Below are 7,810 nucleotides of genomic sequence, written 5' to 3'. Positions count from 1 at the left end.
AGATATTAAGGAACACTAAAGTATTGCAGATCTTTATGAAGCTCCAGAGGTGAGCATGTGGGTCTTCGCCACACCTCCCACTAAACTGTCCAGCAATCTGGATCATCTGCAGCATCACCAGTTTCATTTCGAATCTCGATATGTCAAGAGCGAGCCTCATGATTCTTGGGGAGAAATCGTAAAGGTTTGGTGACGCATCGTCTCGAATGGGCCTATTGCTGTCGTTCGCCAATAGGATGGGATTCGCCATGACATTATTTTCATTTGGTGCTCCATTTCCAGGTTGTTCCGCCATGTTATCTTTCTCTTCTTGTTGTTGTTGGCGGCTATCTCTCAATCTTCTTCAGAATGTTCTTTCAATCTCTGGATCGTAATTCGCAAGAGATTGAAAGCTGCAAAGAAAATCAGAAAATTATCATTAGCACACTGTATTGCTGAAGTCCCCTGGCAATGACACCAAAAACTTGATGCGTTATTTTATGCGGTGAAATAATGAAAGGGATTATGGTGATGGAAAATGCGTTGTGCAACAAGTTTTCCCATCAGAACCCAAGTATAAATCCCACCGAGTTTCCTGGTAAGCCCAAGGTCAAACTCAGGGACTAAGGAAAACAATATGCGGTGATAATGTCGAGATCACTTTGCGGTAACAAATAAATCAAAGAGTTTGTTGGTTTGTTGTTTACAGTATAAAAAGTATGTGGCGGAGTTAAGAAAAGAGTTAATGTTACGAAAGATGTGATGAATATGTAGGGGAATGGGTTGAGAAGGGGTTCAATTAACACTTCCTAGGATTGCATTCATGTTATGCGATCATGCTACACACATACAATAGAAATCATCTCTCAATGCAAATGCCACGGCTTCTAGTTTTAGAAAGCATGCAATATATGCGATGATGTTTATAGGACTTACACATAAGCCTCTATTCTTGTCTATGCGATGACGGTTGACACACACACATACAAGGAGACCGCATAATACCATAACCTATCTCTAGGGTGCATGCGATGCATGTTGACAAATAGAGCTTATCTCTAAGTCTCTATCTCTTGCTTATGCAGATCTAATCTTGCTCTCTCGAGTCTAGATTCTAACCTAGCTCTCTCAAGTCTTAGGTTCTTTCTTTAGGCTCTCTCTCGAGTAGCTCTAAAGGGGTGATGGGCATAACATAAGACAAGATGATTGCATGCAATGAAAATCCTAGGTCATGTTAGCTAAGTTCTTCTCAACCCCTTCGATAGATTTAGCTACTCATGCGTGTTTTAAAGAGAGTGAATAGATGTAGATAAGCAAGTTCCATTTTATAAATATATAATCGAAATACATAATGACAATGTGGAATAAGAATAAAGAGCCTGGTAGCAATCTCTTGCTTCCCAAGGCTTTTACACTGCTCTTCTCTACTCTGCTCAAAAGATAATCTTGCTCTCGCAAGAGTCGACCCTCTCTCTATTTTTCCACGCCTCCTGGGTTCTCTCTCAAGCTAACCAGGGTGATCTTCCAGCGTCTCTTCCTTTCTCTCGCTCCGCCTTCTAAGTGTAAGAAAACTATGAACAATGCTACTTCTATGTGCGGAGAAAATTATCTAACTGTCGAACTTCTTCACTGAAGGTGGCCTTTGGTATTTAAAGAGCTTCAGGGTGAAAGGCTTCTTCTCTCTTATGATTGCACTAATGGGATGGCATTAGTTCACTGTCTGATGTGCTGAATATTTTTCACCGAAAAGTTGAGTGTACTTGCTACAGTAGGTCGTTAACGGCTTGTCAACCTAATTTGGAATCGATCGTCATCAGCTTTCTATCCCATCGTGATTTATTACGCTTTTCACCCAGATGCGCCCACCATGATGCACTGGCTCTATACGGCAACCTTTTTTAGAAGATATTCACGAGCGATAACATAGCCTTGCATCAACGCAATCTCTTAATGTGCTCAAACATTGATATCTTTGGATCGCATTTCGGCCTTGCGTCAAACACATTTTCTCCACAAAAATACATAAGTTAACTATTTTCATGCGATCACAATGTTGTGAACTTAATGCTTTTGGACGCAATATTGTATATTTTATCATTGCATCCTGCATTGTTTTATAACTTTGTGTTGTAATAATGTGCATTTCTACCCGTTATCAGAAGGCTATGCGATCGTTTGCACTCGCAAAAATCTGCTCAAGGAGGTGGCCACATAGAGTCGGCGCATCAAGGTGGGCGCATCTGGGTGAAAGCTTAATAAATCATGATGAGACAGAAAGCTGATGACAGTTGATTCCGAATTAAGTTGACAAGTCGTTAAAGACCTACTATAGCAAGTACGCTCAACTTTTCGGTGACAATTATTCGGTGCATCAGACAGAAAATTAATGCCATCCCATCAGTGCAATCATAAGAGAGAAGAATTTTTTCACCCTGAAGCTCTATAAATACCGAAGGCCACCTTCAGTGAAGGAGTCGCTCAGTTTACAGAATTCACCATACAGATAGAACTTAGCCTTATTCATAGTTTTTCTTTTGTTTAGAAGGCGTAAGCGAAAGAAGGGAGATTACACCGAGAGATCGTCTTAGTGAACTTGAAAGAGTGTTAGGAAGCGTCAAAACCAGAGAGAGAGCCAACTCTTGCGGAAGTAAGAACATCTTTTGGGCAGAATAGAGATAACAGTGTAAAAGCCTTGGGAAGCAAGGAATTGCTACCAAGCTCTCTACCCTTATTTTCCATTGTCATTTTGTACTCTGAACTTATTTATAAAAATAGAAATTGCATTTTTATATCTATCCACTCTCCGTACATTACACATGAGTAGCTAAATCTGCCGAATGGGTTGAGAAGCACTTAGCTAGCATAACCTGAGATCTTCATTCTATAAGATTATCTTGTATTATATATGCGACATTCATCCATTAGAGATACTCAGGAGGGTAGTCTAAGGATAGAATCTAGGCTTGGAAAAATAAGATTAGAATCTAGGCTCGGGAAAGTCAGATTAGAACCGCATAATCAAGAGATAGAAGCTTAGGAATAAGTTTTGCTTGCTATTAACGCATCGCATGCACCCTAGAGATAGGATATGATTGTATGTGGCCGCCTTGTCATTGTGTGCATCTTTCGTCATCGCGTAGGAAAGAAGTAGAGACTTAGGAATAAGCTCTATAGACATTATTGCATTCATCGCATGCGTCCTGAAAATTAGGAGCTATCGTATTTGCATTAGAAAATGATTTGCTGTCGTATGAGTGTAGCATGATCACATAGCTTGAACACATTCTCGGGGGATGCTAGCTAAAGACCTTCTCAACCCGTTCCTCCGCATACTCAGTGTATCTGTCGCATAATTGATATTTTCTCAAATTCGCTGCATACTTTTTATACCTTAAACAACAAACCAGCCAACATCTTGAGATATCTGTTACCACAAAGTGATCTAAAATTACCATCGCAATTATTTTCCTTAGTCCCTGTGTTCGACCCTGGGCTTACCAGGCAACTCAGTAGGATTTATACTTGGGTCTTACTGAGAAAACTTGCATGCATAACCCATATTCCACCATCGCATTCTACTCCATTATTTCATCGCACAAAATAACGCATCAATGGCGAACTCCAAGGAGCCGATGAGTCACAGACACGACAAACACATAGAGCAGAAGTATCATCTGATCCGCAAAATAATGCATTGAAGGGATGTGATCGTCACGAAGATCGCTTCAGAGCACAATGTTGCTGACCCGTTTACGAAGGCTCTCATAGTTATAGTGTTTGAAGGTCACCTACAGAACATGGGTCTATAGGATCGCTCGCAGCTGGACTAGAACAAGTGGGAGATTTTTTTGTACTAGGATTTTATGCCCTAGTTTATTGTTTTGTACTAGTTTTTTGTACACCTCACTTCGCTTTAGGACAAGTGGGAGATTGTTAGGGTTGATGCCTTAAAGTCTCATGTCCTGTAGTTTATAAACAGTTTGTACGAACGTTTATGTTGTATAATATATGATATTTACTTCACATCTTATTTTTTTGCTCAGTTGCATGTTTTATTTGCTTTACCACAAACAAATAAATATAAAATCCCTGGTTATCTGTATGTAACTCAAGCATGTATGTGGTGACATACAAATGGATCATGTTTTGAGTGATAACCAAAATGGTCTGTAGTATATGGATAAAAGAGGGAAACCTTATCCTGGTAACGCTACGAATGCGGCCCGCTTTGTAGAATGGTCACAAGTGTTATGACTTGTCATAGATGGTCTGATCCTGATCATTCGTGTTGGGGACATGCAAGCGGGGGCGTCCTATATAAAGAGTTTGTATAAGACCTATGTAGGATTGTATCAACAGCAGCGGAAGCACAAGGAACATCTAAGCACTCAAATTCACTAATTTTGGCAAGATATAAAGCATGCTTTTGCAGAAATAAGTGGGTTTCAAGACATACCTCTTGTAGAATTTCTTCAAAGCTCCTTCACCAACTTCTATCTTCTCCAAATCTTGTTGTAGACAACCTCAAGATCTTCCCCAGTATTCTCTTGGTACTCTAGATTGAGTTGTGAGACTCAAAACAAGCTTGAATCAAGGGTTGAAGGAGAAATGCTCACTGCAGAAAAACAGCTGAAGAGCTCTTTCTTCAAACCAGTTTTTCTCTCAAAACTCTATAGATTGCATGTCTGATTTTCACTCCAATCTCTTCATTATATTGTAGATCAACATGCAAAGAGAAGAGTTACATGATTTGTAGCTCATGCTTGGAGAAGACAAGGCCAAGATATTGCTTCATGTGTGAGCTACTTAGGTGATGGATAATAGAAAAAATCTTTTTTCCATTTTGTGTGCTTTTGGTTTTCAATTTTCCAATTTTATCTAAAAATCAAAATTTGATTTTATAAAATCTATTTTGATTTTAAAAACAAAAATTTAATTCATTTCATAAATTAATTATTAAATAAAACTTAATTAATTTAATATCAAATATTAAATTAATTTTAACACATATCCATCTTTATATATTTAAATCATATTTAAATATATAAATTCTCCTATTCCGTTTAATTCTAAAATTAAACATATAATTATATCTCATATAATTACCAATTCCCTTAATTCTAATTTGAACGTTTCAAATTAACATATCACACTATTCTAGAGCTAGTCCGTTAGAGCTAGTAGGGGGACCTCGCGGACCTACAAATCATAGGCTCCAATGATCCGAGATTAATTGGCTACATTAGATCAAATTAATTCCCATTCGTTAACTAATAGGTCATTCCACTAAAGCCCATAGTTAGACTCCCCTCACTGTAGATATATTCTGTCCACAGATTTAACCATCATCAGCAAGTCGACCCTTCACAGGTTGTTCGTAATAACGGCTGGGTCAAATATCTGTTTTACCCTCGAGATTACGTCTTATTTCTCAAGTCCCTACTATCCTCTAATGAACAACTGGTTTGTGATGACGTGAAGCCAACAGACATCATCCTCCTCTAACGATACCTATTGACCCTACTGAATCGTTAAACTTGATAAACATACTAATCTTAGATATAAAATACTTTACAGGTAACACAACACAGCGGAAATCCCTGAAAATCTTTAGACACACATGAAGTGCAGTCCTGACATAACTCGGTTTGGAAAATAACCTGATAGGGATATCACAACCAAAAACATATCCAACTGGGGTTTACACAACCACGACATCTAGTGCTTACACAACCATAAACTATCTAGTTCTTACAAAGACATTTACAATATAAACAGACACAATGTACAACTCCACCCATGTATGAAGCTTGATCTGGAACCTTTTAGGAGAAAACAGACTTTGGCAGTTATCAGGCACCGGAGCTCGATCTCTACCTGAAAAGTGGGAAAAAATTTTGAAAGAGTAAACTACGAAGCCCAGTGAGTGACTAAATTTAAAACTGTAAATCCGCAAATCAGAACACGTGATAAACCTTTAAACGTATAAATTTGTTCAATCAAAGCGTTAAACATAAACGTGTAATGCTAAAAGCTTTCTCAAATGTTCCGCAAGTACGTCATTAAAATCTAACAAGTCATATCAAGTATATAAAACATTTTAACTAACATGACAAATCAACGTTATGTAGGGCACACCCAGTACAACCTACGTTTACTAGCTCTACGATGTAGTGGGGCCCGCCCAGCACTCCCATCGTCTTTGTCGTAGTGGGGCCCGCCCAGCACTCCCGACAGCATCATTGTCACGGAGTACACTCAACATCAACAACGAAATATAACCTGTGTGCACATAGTACCATATAGCCTCAGGCTCAATATCTCAGTCATATAGTCAATAAAAGTCTCAAAAAACCACATGAAAACATTAAAACATGCCTGCTTATCTTTATCTCTCGTAAAAGTCAAGCTTACTCGGCTTGCTCGTGAAAAACTGAAAATCTTTAAACAGTACTCGCTAATACATACTTTACCTTAAATGGTATTGTTTCAACTACTTTTCACGAAGTCAATAATCACGTGCTCGTATATAAACCTCATTAGAAAATCTAAGCTCAAAACTTATGCTTGAAACCATTCATAGAAATCATGTATCATTTATAAGTTCATATTCAAGCATGTAACCATTTAAGCATAAATTACAGTTTAGAAATCATTTTTGAAATTTGTTTTGTCACTCACAGTCTTGGCTAGTTCCCTGGTCTGTAAACTTGGCCTATTTCCTCTTGGCCTGTCAAACAACCGAAACCGAGCATCAGAACTATAAATCATCTTGTCTTTCCATGCTCATGAATTCTAAATTCTAGAAATAAAATCACACCACATTTTCTTTCCAGATTTTCCAGATTCAATACCCTAACTTCAAACACTCATAACTTCCTCAATAATTGACCAAAATTAATGTACTATATATCAAACTCTTCATTTTGGAACCCTCTACAACTTATCTGAAGGAATAAAAACGAGATTCCCAACGGATTTGTCCAGAAATCCCTCGAACATAGCGAATATAGATTCGTGCTTCTCTGCTACCCTCTACATTTCTCCTAAAATTAAACCTATTTCTAATCATTTTTGGCTCACGAATTCTTCATGAAAGTTATAGAAAATTGAATAAAATTTCAAACCATACCCAATTGAGCTTCTAAACCAACCTGTACACCCAAGAATGTTTGAAAAACCAGAGAAAAGCAGAGATCCTTTTGATTTGGACGAAAATTCTGTGCTCTGTATTCCTTTTCAAAAACCATTAACTTAACATCAGATTTAGCTCAAGCTTCCTTCATGAAATTTGTTAGAAAATAGATTAAATTTCAAGAAAGTCAGGCCTCACCTCTTAGTTCTTCTTTTGTAGCTCAAACTGACTTAAAAACCAAAGATAGGTAGGTTGAACCCAAATTCTTCCATGGTTGCATCTGCATGAGCTTTTCCTCCCTTCTTCAACCTCCAACCTGCAGCAACTTCTTCTTCCTCTTCCTTCACTCTCTTCTTCCTCTTCCTTCACTCTCTCTCTCGAAATGCTCTTAAAATATAATGGGAAATGATGGAGAAATGGGCTGAAATGAGTGGGTTCTCACTTTAAACCCTAAGCACCGAATGGGTTTTCAATTTCTTTCATTTTCTTTTTTCTTTTTTTCCCTTTTCCCTTTTCCTTTTCCTTTTCTTTTCTTTTCTTTTCTTTTCTTTTTCTTTATTCCCTTTCTTTTCTTTATTCCCTTTCTTTTCTTTTCTTTATTTATAAATTCCAAAATTATTAAAGACAACTTCAACCAAAAGCTTTGCCATTTTCTTCAATAATGGAACAACAATAACTTAAATCCAACATCCTACA

General features: G+C 37.7%; 1 long non-coding RNA gene across 6 annotated transcripts; it reads right to left on the bottom strand.

Annotated features, from left to right (window-relative positions):
* Positions 1–5,264: 5,264 nt before the first annotated feature.
* LOC120069454 lies at positions 5,265–7,610 on the bottom strand. 6 transcript variants are annotated; one of them, XR_005479542.1, is made up of 5 exons: positions 7,313–7,610; positions 7,112–7,214; positions 6,661–6,709; positions 6,128–6,261; positions 5,265–5,856 (listed from the first exon to the last, which is right to left on the bottom strand). It is a non-coding gene; the product is annotated as an uncharacterized LOC120069454 (long non-coding RNA). The 6 variants fall into 6 exon arrangements; XR_005479538.1 differs by having other exon boundaries at positions 5,268–5,856; positions 6,132–6,261; positions 7,134–7,214; positions 7,313–7,601; XR_005479537.1 differs by having other exon boundaries at positions 5,268–5,856; positions 7,134–7,214; positions 7,313–7,600.
* Between the last annotated feature and the right edge of the window lie 200 nt (positions 7,611–7,810).

Source organism: Benincasa hispida, unplaced genomic scaffold, assembly GCF_009727055.1.
Source record: "Benincasa hispida cultivar B227 unplaced genomic scaffold, ASM972705v1 Contig398, whole genome shotgun sequence".
Taxonomy (NCBI): Eukaryota; Viridiplantae; Streptophyta; class Magnoliopsida; order Cucurbitales; family Cucurbitaceae; genus Benincasa; species Benincasa hispida.
This window is presented reverse-complemented; position numbering and strand designations above follow the sequence as displayed.